We start from the raw sequence: 15,679 nt of genomic DNA on the forward strand, positions 1-15,679 counted from the left end.
ATCGCAAAAAATATTGTTCCCGGGATTTCCCCCAGCACATACACAACTACAAGAACTATAATCATTATACTTGTCTGCCTGGTCTGTGCATTCACTGCGTCATTGTTAATAACGAGCACTTTTCTAGATAAGAGTACAAAACTGCAATACGTCATTGTTAGGATCATAACAATCATACATGATATTCGAAAAACAAAAACGTTTACAACTTTGTTGATAAAAGTTAACTTTTCGTAGTCATCTTTGTCACCAATTATCCAAGTGTAGTAACATCTTGTTAGTGAAGATCCATTTCGCTCAATTACCTCGCCCCCTTTGATAAATTTACCAGTAAATAACATGATATAGGCCAAAGCTATCAACACAAAACTTGGTACAAGAAACAGGGAAGTCTTTTTGCTGCAATAACTTTGACTTTTCATAGGGCATGCACAAATAACAAATCTTTGAATAGCTATGTAAGTTGTCAAGAAAACTATAAATATGTACGAAAGGAAGGAGACAGTACCAGCGCACTGATTTACTGTACAAATGGTTCTAGTATCTGCTAGGTTTCTTGAATTACAGTAAACAACGCTGGAGATACATGTAACTGCATTTAATATGGCTAGTATAGACAACAAAACCGATGTATGTGTTCGTATATCTTTTTGTAACCATATAAAGAGAACAATTATGTTCGACAGGATTGATAAGCCAGACATAACACTGGTTGCTGTACAGAACGATTCCCGGTATGCTCTTATAATGACAGAACCGACTTCTTCCTGAAAAATAAATCATTCTAAAGAAACCAATAAGAACAATAAGACTTTTTGAGAGAAGTAATATGAAAGAGTGGAAATCGGAGAGGTAAAACAATTGCACGTCTAAGCCTGTAGATTTGTATGATGCTTATCATTCCTAAACATTGAACGTTTAATTCTTATGTTTCATTGGCATGTAAAATCGTAGACCGCAGCTGATTTTTAGTGAAGCGCGCTTCATGATATCTAAAACATGTGTTCGATCAACGCTTTAACACACCAGTGAAATAGAAAAAAAAGAATCATTCAATTCTGATAATTACAATTATAAGTGCACCTGTGTAAAAGCAATCTAAATGGTGAATACGTTTTCAGTTATTTTTATTTAATTTTAACATTCAATTAAACATCAATAAAAGTTGCTCGATTATTAAGGTCATGGCTTATATAATGGCCAAAATTGTGTTTTTATCATGAAACTTATTTTGTGAAGGCGATTATCCAACGAACTTATCGTATTTCAATGACATTTATAGCAAATATAATTATTTATGCTGAACGGTATGGCTGTATACGTATAAACTCTAAAGTTACAGCGATAAAATCCAAGAATGTTTTACTATTATCATTATTTCGTGTAACCGTCTTGAATCTATTAACATGTATGAAAGCAAAAAGCTTTTTAAACTGAAAACTGAAAACATCAAAGACCCTGTTGCATTGGACTAGCCAAAAAAGCTAAGCACATAAATATAGGGATTTGATTCCATTTACCATTTATCTGCACGGGTTGTGGATTAGAACTGGTGACGTACGAACTGACAGACAGCATGTTCCTTATATACCCTTGCTTGAAAAATATATATTAACAACATAAGAAGTGACAACTTTTTTTATGACAATTGTACTGGAGGAGGTTCAAACCTAATCTATGATTATATCAAATGACACTTTGTCCTGTGGTAGCGTATAGATGGTAAGGAATATTTACCTTGTTCAGCTTGCATTAGCTTTTGTGTATATAAACAGCCACTGAACTAATATATTTATCTAAATTATATTTCTCCTTTCTACTATTCATGATGTAGACACCATATTCAAACGTCAAAATACAGATGTACATTAAATTTCAATATTCCCGCGCCTTTTTCACTGTCTCCTTCAGTCAGATTCATGAAAGGTGATACTGTGGATACATATTATAAATATAAGGAAGTTAAAACTAAGAGGGCTAAGAAAGTGGTGAGAAAAATATATTTCTAGCCAATCAATTGAATCTATGTATCAATTCAGCGCAGTAAAATAAGATATGATAAAGCCATTTTTAACTTAATGTTCCTGATTCAGAATTATCTCACTTCATGAATTCATTTAGATAAATGATAAGGTGTTTCAATCTTAAATATAAAGTCTGTCAGTCTCAACGTCCACTTGTTTTTCAATTTAATTTTTCAAGTTTAATCATTGGCTTCGCTGAAAGTTATTGTAATGACGAAATGGAATTACTTCATTGCTATACACGTAATTGATTAATTTTTTTTTGTTAATATAATAGTACCATTGTCCATTATATTTGCCTTTTGAATTAAGACAACAAGACATGTGACGTTAAGAAATAAACACTGAACTCCTTAAAAATTTGATAATCATTTTCAAAGAACACACAACATTTTCAAAATAAGTTCAGCAATAAATAAATAAATAAATAAATAAATAAATAAAAAGAAAAAATATTTGTTTACCGCCATATTAAAATCTGTATGTGCGTAAAGGCTTAGATTGACAACAACAGATAAACAACAGCCATGTTACTTCTTCTGTTAGGGATTGGTCAATATTTATTTGGTCGGGACCGGTGTATATTATGCTCTCATTTATAAACAACTTTTGTCCTGTATCTCTCTTCTAAGACATGTTTATGTCCCATGTCAGTTTTGCAAGAAAACAAATGTGTGTCCTATCTAAAATATATTAGAAATTAGACATGAATTAAAGCATGGATATAATACAGTGTTATTGGTGTAAAATAAATGAGGTTTTATTCAAAAATGCATTTATAATAAAAAAAAAGGAACTTGCTGGTCTATAAGTGGTGAAAATGAAAAAAAAATTAGATTGCTATCATAATTTTAGGGGGTTGAATGTCCTGTTGCTTTTTGCACGAACAACAACAAGTATTGATTGGTCCTGTACCTTGGAGAAAAATATAAAAATAAAAAAGAATGACGTTTCATATATAATCTTCATACTTACACAACATGTGGTCAAAACATTAACATGGTGCGTCCAATTACAACATCATAAATCCAGCAGGAAAACAAGCCCAAATGTCTCTTAAGCTTATGGTTACTTAAAATTGTCCAGCAAATGTAGGGGTAACCATAAACAAAACATCTTTTCCTGATTCTACTGTGTAGAAATAGCTAATGCTAATTAAACCAATGAAAACAATATCTACTGTAAATTGTCGATGAATTGTCAAGTTAACACATAAAATCATTTGTATTACTTTGTAATGTAACCTATAAGAAAATTAACTTTCAAACAAGGAAAACCAGGAAAAAATTATTGATATTCCGGTTTATTTCCTGATAGTTCGTCTATTTGTTTAAATATATATCTACAAGCATGAAAGTCATATGTGATTCTTTGAACAAACCTTTAAGTTCGCAAGTTGTAATGCTATAATGCCTCTTTACTATAATACCCGCTTCCCCAAAACAGAGAGAAAAAATACTTACATTTTTGTTATCTGAAACATTAACTTAAAAAATAATATTTGAACGTTTTTCAAGTTATCACGCGTAAAATGCTAGTAGTGGTCTTTGTATAGAAAGGTTCGTAATTATAGAATAATTTTTATAAACAATTTAGTATCTAAATTTGACGATATACATCATCGGACGCATTCCGTTTTTTTTTTAAATTTAATGTTTTGATATAAAAGATATCCATAAAAAACAATGAATATTCAAACCAAACATATCCATTCTTGTTATATATCAATTTCAGAAGAACGCTCTTGATATTATATGAATCTGTGTTCAAGACGTGAATATGTGGAAAATGATTACTTGTATGGATAACCTATGAAATGGATCTATAAAAACTTCACTGTTCGGTACAGGATGAGTTGAAATCGTTATATTACTGGGTATTGAATATTGAATGGAACATTTACATCATATTTCTCATTTCTAATTTTTATATAAGGTACCAGTCCATATAAAATTCAGACACTGCCAATGGTAAAATGATTCATGGTGTAGAAAGCCCACAGAACAAACGATGGTTTTTCAATCTACATATACTATATATTTACATAATAATAATCATTTCCGTATTCAGATTTGCACTTTTGAGAAAATCATACATTCAAATGGAACGATAACTCTTGCAAAATGCCAATTCCATTTACAATCTATATTCTTTTATCTCAAAAACGCAACAACCAAATGAAAAACTAAGACTGGCCATGTGATTAGTAACTCTTTCCAAACAAGTAATAAAACTGAATTTGGTGTGTTGTTAACATGGTTGAATCACCTTTTGTGTGATGTTTTGTAAGACTGCTACTGAATTTTTTCCATTACCAAAGCCTGTCCTCTTAGAAACTGTAGTATCTAATAATCCTGCTGCTATTCTGTCGAAATTATTTCGGAATACCGATGTTCATATCTTTGTAAAATGCCTTTGTTGACGTCGGGATACAGTGACGTCGGCTTGGGTGGAAGTAAAAAAAGAATAAATCATTTACTAATCATGAATAGTTCTTGTAGTAATTAAAACATACATATAACCGTATATTGATGTGCCGTGACTAGGATCGAAAACAGAGATAGATAAACTAAAATCATAATGTTCAAGAAACAAAAGCGTTATCACAAAACATTTTCGAAAATGAAGAGAAAACCGCGACAACGTACATTTCGACGAAAATAGTATGATTTCAATCTTTCAAAACAAATGTGTCAAAACAACAATTGATTGATCAATTGAGTGAAAAACATCTTGGAGCAAGAAAATGTTGAAACCGAAATGATAGATGCTGAAGAATATTCGTTGGATTTGGATCTCAAGATACGACATGCACGTAAGTTTGTCCAATACATACAAACACCAAACGACACCAGTCTCGAATTGTCATTTGATAATTGTCGTAAGCCTAAACCATCAGACTAATGCAGCATGTCCACCGATCATACCAGAACAAACGTATGTCCAACATATATATATGATTTAAACCATAATACCGGTTATGCTGTCGATTTACAACCCTGTGTCATGCCTACAGCAAGTAATCAGAGCCACCGAAACTCTCCCTTCCAACATTCTCAGGCATCAGTCTATGATTGGCAATTATTTTGGGATAGCTTTGAGTCCGCAGTACACAAAAACTTTTATCAATTATCTCAAGTTATAAGAGTCGATCAGTAGCTCTTAGTATATTAATCGACAGAATTGGTCAGACTGATAAATTCATAGAGGCACACGTGAAAGCATTACTTGCAAATTCTATGAGGTCTTAGGCGTAAAGCGAGTCATACGACACCCACGGCAAATTACCCATAATCATTCGCAAATGGCCGGCCGAAATCCAAAGAAAGTGGATACTACGTGACTTACGTTAAAGCATACGTGAAGAGATACACATCATAGATGCAGATCAAGACGTTGACACATTTTAAGGTTTATCGTCCACAGCGTTTTCCATGTATTAGCCAAATCACCAAGAAATACAATGTAATACAACGAAATACGTATCAAAGTATCGAAAAGCGAGAATGTGTTTTCTGTAATGAAGTGCAAGCTCCGTCGAGATGTAAAATGTACAATAGAGCGCATGAATATTGTTAAACGGAACAAACTCTGCTTTAACTGTTTAGGTACCAACCTTTTTAGTGAGTACGACTTCTAGCATAAATGCAGAATTTGTGATAAGAGAAATCACACCAGTCTGTGCAGTGTACGGCAAAGTTTCAACCCACCAAAAAAATAGAATTGAGCTATACTTCAGTAAATCTCGTCAATGACAATCAAGGTGACGAAATGGTAGTTCTACATTCACAATCAGACAATTCATAATCAGACGTTTTGTTGACGACTGTTATTGCACCAGTAGGTTCAAAACAAGTATTTCTTGAAACTAACATTTTTTTATGAAGGAGCGCAACGATCATCCATAACGCAGAACTTGCTAAGAAATTGAATTTACAAGAAGAGACCACAAAAATATACACTTGTCAGCTTTCGGAGGAGACAATAGTAAAAATAAGACCTCTAGAGAAAACGACGTTATATTTGAAAACAGATTACGAACAAGTTTACCAATCAAAATGCTAATAGTGTCAAGTATTGCAACTCCTTTACATAGTCACAGTGGCACAGTGGAAGCTGCAACGGCTTGCATGGGTTAAATTGGCGCATCCTATCTCTCAGGAAGATATATTTGAAATCGCAGTACTTAAAGGAGCAGATTCCTACTTGAATATTGTAACAGATCACATTTTATGAAGAAATTAGCCTACCGAAGTAACAAAGAAGAGAATGGAAGGCGTGATAAAGAGACTTATTAAAACTCACCAAGTACTAGGAACATATGACAAAATTATTGCTGACTAAAAGAGGGGATTCATAGAGAAAGTTGACAAACATGAAACTATGACTCGCATCGTGCTACATTCCCTACCACCCAATACACAAGGATTGTAGCACGACGCCAATTAAAATTGTCTATGACTGCAGTTTTCGACTAGCAAATAATTTTCCTAGTCTAACTGATTGTCTGTTGGATATGCCTCCAAGGCTGAGATTCCGGGCCAACTGCCAACTTTTCGTTTGTTTTGAGCCATCTGCTCACCTTTCATACTTAACGCCACATTACTCAAGCATTTAGAACAAAATAAGTGTAACACGGCAGAGATTAGTAATCAATATATATATATATATCTTTGCAACATTTTATCCAGTCTGAAAACAAAAGACGAAAGATGAAGCCAAAAAATACTTTTGCAGAATAGAGACGCACTATGACAGAAGCCGGGTTCAACCTCAAATTGCGGTCGTCAAATAACAATGAAATACGACTTCTTGCTAAGAGAGAGAACGTTCAAAATATTGATCACACCACCAAAATTAAGGAATGTTATGGAACAGCAAAAGAGACATCATTTTGTACCCAAAACTGAAATTCCCGTGATCGATTACAGAAAACGTAACAAAAAGGGCGATCTTGGAAAACAGTTCACACATCTAAGATCCACTAGGATTACTTAGTCCAGTGACAATCCGAACAAAGATATTAATACTGGAACTTTGGAAAATATGATTCCATTTTGGACGAGCAAGTTCCTTCAAATTTGCTGTCAATATGAACAAATCTAGTATCCGGCATTAAAGATCTTACTGCTACAATCTTACCGCAATGTTATTCAAACTTCAACAAATGAAAACGTTGTATTACATATCTTTACAGAAGCAAGCCCAAAAGCGTATGGGCCATACGTTGACAACGGAACCGAAACATTATTTTACATGGCTAAAACTAGAGTAGCACCGATGAGAACTCTCACTTTACTATAATTACAGCTCAAATGAGTTCGATAGGCAGTTCTCTGTCAAGTAAGTAAACTTAGCGAACAGGCCGTTTTCAAAACTAATTGTAATGGACGCACGATTTACTGCAATAATTGTCAAGGAAGGCAAATTGTGGTATAATGGACAGAATTGGTTAGCTGATCGAACAAATTGGTCAGAGTAAAAAAATAAGTAGTAAAAACATCACAATAATGTTAACGGAATAAATTCCACAGACCTATACAGAAAACCAATTTCATCCAGTTGAGCAAAAATCAATTTTGGGAAACGTTTTCAACATACATCGATAAGATTCATACAAGAAACTTGTCCGAATCATCGCATATGTTCGTCAATTTTTTTTCAATGGTCGAAATTTCGAGGCAAATCGGAAAAAAGAAATGTCAACAATGGAAGAAATAGACATCGCAACAAGCCTAACAAAGATCAGCGTATCAGATATGGACATCTCGCTGATTCAGGGATGGGTACATCGTGGATTCGTCCTTTACATCTAAAAAGACCTGATTCATCAATAAATAGACCTGAATGTCGGATTCTTGGTAACTCAAATGCGTTCGATAGGCAGTTCTCTGTCAAGTAAGTAAACTCAGCGAACGGACCGTTTTCAAAACTAACTGTGATGGACGCACACGAAACTTTGTTACATTCCTTCCTGAAAGCTACAGTCAACTACATAAAACAATCGTTTTAGATACCGAAACTTCGACAACAAATAAGAAAATTGTTTAAGACGTGCGTGGAATGTAAGAAAGTCATTGGAAATTATTTATTAACCTATTAGCCTACCGTTACCGAAGAAAAGATTACCCGACGTACCACCATTTACCGTAACAATAGTGGACTACACAGGTGCGCTTATCATTCGAAACGATGATGGTTTGTTACAAAACGTTTATATATGCCTTTTTACATGTGCGCCAAGAAGAGCTATTGATTTGGAAGTAGTACCAAATTTGAGCGAAAACTCATTCATTCAAGCATTTCAAAGATTAGTAGCCGGAAATCTTTACCACGGTATCTCGTGTCAGACAAAGCAACAACATTTGTAGCAGGTTCAGAGGAAATTCGCCCATTGTGTGAATCAGTTACTGTGAAAAAAAAGCACTGCATGTCTCAACTTCAAGTGAAACGGAAGTTCATTGCGAAATGTGCACGCTAAAAAGGCAGATTTTGGCATCGGCTCATAGGTCCTATTAAAACATGTTTAAAAAATATTCTCGGACGTTCTCAAGTTACCATAGCGATGATACAATCAATTACAACCAAAATTGAAAAAAATATAAACGATCGCCTTCCTACTTGTCCGTTTTAATTCTTATTTAATTTATGGAAGACGTATACCTACATTGCCGTATCCACAAAATGAGTTTGATATTTATATTTTTAATTTTAAGTAAGAGTTACCATGCGTTTATTTTTATGCCTGAAGTTCACTTTTCGAGGCCCAGAATGTCGAGATTATTGCGATGTTCATATCTTTGTACAATAGGCAAGAGTAAAAAAGAATAAACTATTTACTAAACATGAAAGTCCTTGTTGTCATTAAAACCTACAAATAACCATAAAATTCAGTCCGCGTCCAATTCAGATATTTTTTATATTAATGGTAATTAAGCTTCCATAAATTCATAGTTCTAGTGCATTTTTAATATCAGTCGCTTATATAAAAAATGTTTCCGCGACACAGATGAATGTTTGCATGTTTCGTTATGCTTGAATTTTTTAATTTTTTTTTCAATATTATTTATTTGAATTTACCCTTAAATGTGTAAGAGTATAATTCACATAGACATTAGAAATGATTTAATACATCTCGGAGAAGAACACGTCAACTAAATATCAAATATGTTTTCTTGGGTAATTAAAGTCAGTTTAATTGTTTGATCACCTTAAGTTCAGGCTGATGACGAAAATTTAGAATTAGTCAACACGCATCATTTTTCCATTTGAAAATGGGTTAGCCATAAATGAGTCAGGTGATAAAACAAAAGCGGTTATTGCACTTGCAGCATTTTTTAGTTTTAGTTCTGATTTTGAAAGTGACAAAACTTTTATTATAAGATACTGAAATTCAATTAATACTTAGTAGAGCAGACCTTTTGTTTTTGTTTTTATTTTATTTTCTTACTTCTTAAATATCAACATTTGTTGTATAATTAAATTGTTATTTATCATTAATTAAGCATTTCCTATATAAAGCCATATACATGTGATAAATAGATTATGATGCCATTTAATAAGCTGTAATTACTTTCTCAGACCTACAGGCATGCCTTGACAGAATCGTGAAATGAATATTTTCAACTTCTAGTTATTCCATATATTTTAAAATTATCCTACCTGAGGTAATTTTCATTACAATTCCTGTTTCTGGCTTACAAGTTGTAGACAAACAATTATATAGGGTCATAAAATATAGAATAGAAATATTGTTCGATTTTCATAATTTTATTTTACAACAATTGATTCCCAATCTCATGCTCGAGAGAACCAGATGTAATGTCATAAGTGTTTTAAACACATTCTTGAGACTTGTTTACTACAAGGTAAAAACAAAGTAATTTCCTACATAACTATATATGCTATGTATGATTGAATTACAAAGACGTTACCATCATAAATTGTAAGTAGATCAATCTGCTTCGGTCGGACCACTTATGGTACCAGTATCGCATTGCATATCCCTGAGCGGGTGTACGTCAAAACATGGATGATATGAAATATAGTGCATCTTCTTTTTGCCTCTCTACAAACTAATGATTTGTCAAAAGATATCACACTATCACACTATAAGATGGCAAACTTTTTTTAAAATAAAAATAATACCATACAAACGTTCCACTGAAAGAGTAATCAAGGGAACCAAGGTTATAGCGGTAATCAAAAGAATGTAATCCAGGGACAAAGACCAGACATGGAAACAGACATACACAAAGAACATAAAGTAACTAAAATCATACATACAAAGTAACAAAAGTAAATGAGCAACTCGGACTGCACTAAAAACTGGGAGCATGGACCAGGTGCACCGGTAGGGTAAGCGCCCTAGGTTGAAAAGGTTGGTTTGATGAGTGTAAAACGAAAGTTAAAGTAGAGAAAATGGCTATTTATAGTTCAAGACTACTTTTCTGTCCGATCTTCGTGGACTCACCCTATTTTCTTTGCGGAAAATAATTTATTCCCATGTCCTTAGAAATACTACATAAGTGAAAGTTTTATTGAATCAATTTACTTATTTAAAAAAAATATTCACTTCACTTTAGAAGTCTATGGGAAAAGTAATACGATACTGAGACCTTATCACCTGATCATAAGTGGCTGCCTATAATTCATTTATTTTATTTTAACTTTAATTTATATTGTGACCATCTATTCCATGCTTCATGTTCAAATTAATTGTTTTTCTATATGTCATTGTATTATTCTTGGTTCTATATTTGGTATAATTTTAATATTTACTAAAATAATCTATCAAAGTAATTGAACAGGTGGACAAAAATAAGCGTTTATTTAAATAAATAAGTTATTTCGTTATATCACTGCATGTATTACCAGTTTTAAAATGTCAGGTCTCTATTCTTTCTGTTTTGACTTCGTAACAGGTATTACTACTTTTAAGACAGGCTTCGCCTATGAGACCGGAGCTGTTTGTGACCAAATAGCATATAAATTTGTTGAAAATGCACCGCTGGTGTCTCGACCTATGGAAATACGCGAGATTTCCTAATATTTGCTTTGTACATGCATTCGAAATACATCACCCACAGAACGATTTTGAGTCATGTTCAAGTTTCAAAACGTAATATTTATACAGGGCGTTGCTGAAGTCCCGTCCCTAATATTTGTTTTAAGGATACAATAAAATTGTACTGAAAAGACTTGTGAGTATTATATATGTACCATAAATTTTCAGCAAATATTTTTGATATATTATATTTAAAATGGAATTATATCATAGTGACTAAAGATTGTGAGCCGTTACTTGAAAAAAATTTGTCGCTTTAATCATTTAATCACATAGATAAAACGCTGCGTTTTTGTTTTTTTTTTGTTTTTTTTGTTTTTTTTTGTTTTTTTTTTTTTTTAGGTTTTTCAGGTTTTAGATATGTTTTTATTTTATTTTGCAATCAAAAATAATTTTTAATAATAATTGGCCGAAGTGTTTGCCAAATGCAAACAAAACTTCTGACTTTCGTTCACAATTAAGTTAATCGGTGAGTGACAAATTAACTTTATATCTTTGGTGATATGAAATAAAACAGCGGTTTTCAGATACAACTACAGCTTGATTTTTGTTACCATTATTATTATTAAAAAATGTTTTTTTCATGAAACACGTTTTTGTGTAAGTTTCTTATTCAGTTTTTATTCGTTTGATTGGTTTCTCTTGTAGTTGTTGTTTTTCTGTTCTCTATTCCTTTTTTTCTTCATTCAACATGTTCTGTTTGTATTCAGTTTCTTTTTTATAATCTGCATTACATGTTACTTGTTTTGATATTGTTCTTCACTATTCAAACTTTTGGAATTATTGATATACAAAAGAATGTGAATTTATTTTCTTTTCGTTTATGTCAAAATCTAAAAAAACGAAATACTTCAAACAAAAAAATGCTTTGAAGAAAAATATTTGGATTAAAATGTGTTACTAATCATGAGGATGAATTTCTTTTGAATCAATTATTCTTTTGTACAGCTGGATTGGATTTATTTTATTGTAGCCATCGATACTTGTATGGATTTCTACTGTTTGGCAAGCTAATTCCTTTCTATGGTTTTAGTATTCATCTCAGATTAATGTAAGATAAACCAATTCAAGAAAAGTAAAATCAAGTTTTCTGTTACCTGTTTACAGCTCAAGTTCGAACTGCTATCTGTTCCGCGTGTTTATAGCAGACGTCTTCATGCGGATTTTGTTCAAATGGCTTTAATTAGCAATTAAGAATTGTAATTATGTAAGTATGCACTCCATTATCTATTAATATCCCGCATTACTGTTTCATCTTTCAAGATATCTTCATTATCATGGACCTCTGACTATACACACGTTTGCCTATATATATACAATATGGAGTTTTTGATTAATTATCTATTATATAAAACGAAATTTTGACCGAATTAAGAATTGAACGTAATATTTTTAACATGCCTCGCTTTATAACTGTGTAGTCCGATTTTTATAAGAAGACATATGTAGAACATGGAAAGAGAAATAAAATACAGAAATCACAATGTCCTATATATTATCGCAAAACTACTAGAAAAAAATGTTGCTCATTTATATTTTTTACTTTGTACGTTTTCTTTTGGTTATTTTATGTTTATTGTTGTATTTATCTGTTTTCGATGTCTGGTCTTTGTCCCTGGGTTACATTCTTTTGATTTCCGCCAGAATCTTGGTTCCCTTGATTACTCTATCATTATGACAGTCCAAATGAATTAAGAAAATATTTAATAATTCATGGTAGTTTATACTACTTACCTGTATGAGAATGTTCCTTGTATGTACTATTTTCTGGAAATGAGTAAACAAATTAAAAAAATATATTCAATGCAGTGCCATGCTTAGATAAGGGTAACAACAAAATTACCGAACACTTATCCGATCTATAATCAAGTTAAGTCCATAATAAATCTGACAAAATAAATATTACGCCATCGGAACAGCTGGTACCACGATGATAAAATGATAAAAGGCTATTTTACTTATGTTAATTTTTTTTTTAAACTGCAATAGATACCAAATACAAAATTATATATTTATATTTGAGAGATCTGTTAACTCTGACACTAATTAACATGAAATTATAGAAGTAACCGCAGAAAGCACTAAAACTAAAATTAAGATTTTGGTTTCAGTTTCAATCCGTTTTAAATGTCAGTTGCTCATTTGCTTTTGTTACTTTGTATGTATGATTTTAATTACTTTATGTTCTTTGTGTATGTCTGTTTTCCATGTCTGGTCTTTGTCCCTGGATTACATTCTTTTGATTACCGCTATAACCTTGGTTCCCTTGATTACTCTTTCCAGCTTTATTATTGTTGTTTGTATTATCGATGCAATTAAAGAATACAATATGTTGAGCTAAAAATGCAATCAAAAGGAACAAAATGATTTCAAAAGCTTACTAAATACATACAGTGGATTTTGTTTGAAATTTATAATGTGACACAACATCAAGGATTAGTATTTGATGCCTTTATGATCGACTTTCCAAAAGATTATATAGTTAATGAGAATGGTGAAACAACTTGATAAATACAATGGTAATATAATCAAGATTAATCATTTGAAATCAAATAATCAACTTTGTCCCTGATGGTTACTGTGTCGTTGTGTGGTATGATCATTTTCTTTACACTCTTACTCATTGTCTACAGTTACAATGAAAATGTGGTAAACTTAAAACATTCACGACTGCGCTATTGACTTATTTTAACCTCGTAAAACACCATGTTGTCTTAAGGTATCATCAAAGAGTAATATACACCTTTCATTTGTGAAATATTACATAACTGCCCATCGAAGAATCAATGTAGCAATTATTACAAAGGTCATTTATTTGAAAAGCGGTCACATGTTTTGATATTTTTATGTAAGATTACTTTGGACATCTAATTTACAGAAAAGACAATACATTTTCATGTAAAGCCCTCTGGCTTATATCTCGGACAGTATTGAAATAGATTTAATTCAACTTTGAAAATTGTTCCATACAAGAACCAATGAGGGACGCTGGGATATTTGTTCTAATAATATATTAACTTGCAAAGTCAAGAATAAACTAGAAAAAAAAACATTCCTGACTAGGTAGTGGCATTTCAAAGATAAACGGTGGATTTATTGCGAGCAATACCTCCTACTTCTAGAATGGCTTTAAGATTGTCATTTGCTTAAATCCAAAACATTAATAATACACTTGTCTAATACAAAAGTAATACTGACATAAGCGTATAGAATCCTGAAGAAAAGGAGGACAACTCGGAGATGAAAAAAATCAAAATGCATGGCCTAAACGTGAAAACACGAAACAGAGGCGTTTAATAAATACAATGATGCTAACAAAATAAAATACAGTTACATTAAAAAAAAACTCGAGATAAGCAATACTGCACATGAAATAATCAAATCTCATGATTTGCAATATAAAAACCCATAAAAAAGGAGTGGAATTAGGGGCCCGGAACGGTAATGTTCGCCAACGAAACTCTCATATTGCAAGTGAGTGAAATACGGTAAAGAATAACTAAAATTATGTGGCACCATCGACACACTTTGTTAAGTTTAAAAATGTTTGACTGAATTTGAGAACAAAAGAAAAAAAGGAGTAAACGGAAACGGGTCTTTTGCAAACATTTTTATTTCCATCTTAATTCCATTGATATTTTTAAATCATATTTATTTATTCAAACTAAACATTTTACTGTTTGCATCCTTTAATTTAAGTTAAACTCATCTAAACCGGACTTTGTTACGATGCTATTTTTTTTTCATTTGAGCAACCTTGTGAAAATATAATTAAGTTTCTATTTCTATGGCTATGATATTCGAATGCAATGTTTCCATTTTTTGTAAATTTAAACATTGATATTTCAATTTAGATTTTGTTGTAATGTTATGTATATCAAATTAAATATTGGAAATAGACCCGGAACTCGAAGATTTTCTTATTGTTTTGAAACGTAAAAAAACGTTAATCAAAAATAAAATAGCCATTAATGTAGTACCTGTACATCCAATTATCATGTCATTTATTAGTTGTCACAAAGGACAGATCCGGCATATACTTTTTTTATATAGCACTGTAAATAAAACAGAAATTACTTATTAACGTCATACCTAACATACGATTGAATTATCAATGAATTATGTAAAACAACATTGTTCATTTTAGTAAAGATAGAGTGACTCAACATTTAAAGTAAAAAGATAACTGAAAACACAAAAAATGGAAATAAACAAAATTAAAATTACATAAAATTTAACCTAAGTGAGTTTTGTATGTTAATAAAAGAAAAGATGAAAATTTGTCCTTTCAAACTATATAAAAAGCAAATCCAGTTCACAAATTTAATTATTTGGACAAGTTGTTTTTGAGGATTTACAAAACTTAAATGGACTATAGAATTATATCATTTCTTGTATCAGCATCTAACGTTGATCTTTTCATTATATTTTATTGATTATTTTTTGTTATTTTTTGTTCTGTATTCAGTGCATACAGTGTGACTTCATTTGTATCATAACTAATAATAAAAATAATTATCAATACAACAATGACTGTGTATGTATTATACTTAGTGAAGAGGGTCTGCAGTCATACCACAACACTTGT

The 15,679-nt window shown here is 31.7% G+C and overlaps 2 long non-coding RNA genes across 2 annotated transcripts; both read right to left on the minus strand.

Annotated features, from left to right (window-relative positions):
• Positions 1 to 502: 502 nt before the first annotated feature.
• LOC148627359 (uncharacterized) lies at positions 503 to 3,171 on the minus strand. The gene is made up of 4 exons (XR_015919307.1): positions 3,000 to 3,171; positions 2,489 to 2,707; positions 1,738 to 1,932; positions 503 to 767 (listed from the first exon to the last, which is right to left on the minus strand). It is a non-coding gene; the product is annotated as an uncharacterized LOC148627359 (long non-coding RNA).
• A 1,108-nt stretch (positions 3,172 to 4,279) lies between these two features.
• LOC148627360 (uncharacterized) lies at positions 4,280 to 15,176 on the minus strand. Its single transcript, XR_015919308.1, has 4 exons — positions 15,072 to 15,176; positions 12,826 to 12,858; positions 12,189 to 12,396; positions 4,280 to 4,468 (listed from the first exon to the last, which is right to left on the minus strand). It is a non-coding gene; the product is annotated as an uncharacterized LOC148627360 (long non-coding RNA).
• Positions 15,177 to 15,679: the final 503 nt, after the last annotated feature.

This window comes from Perna viridis, chromosome 1 (assembly GCF_037379345.1).
Source record: "Perna viridis isolate PV_CMFRI_1.1 ecotype Kerala chromosome 1, ASM3737934v1, whole genome shotgun sequence".
NCBI lineage: Eukaryota > Metazoa > Mollusca > Bivalvia > Mytilida > Mytilidae > Perna > Perna viridis.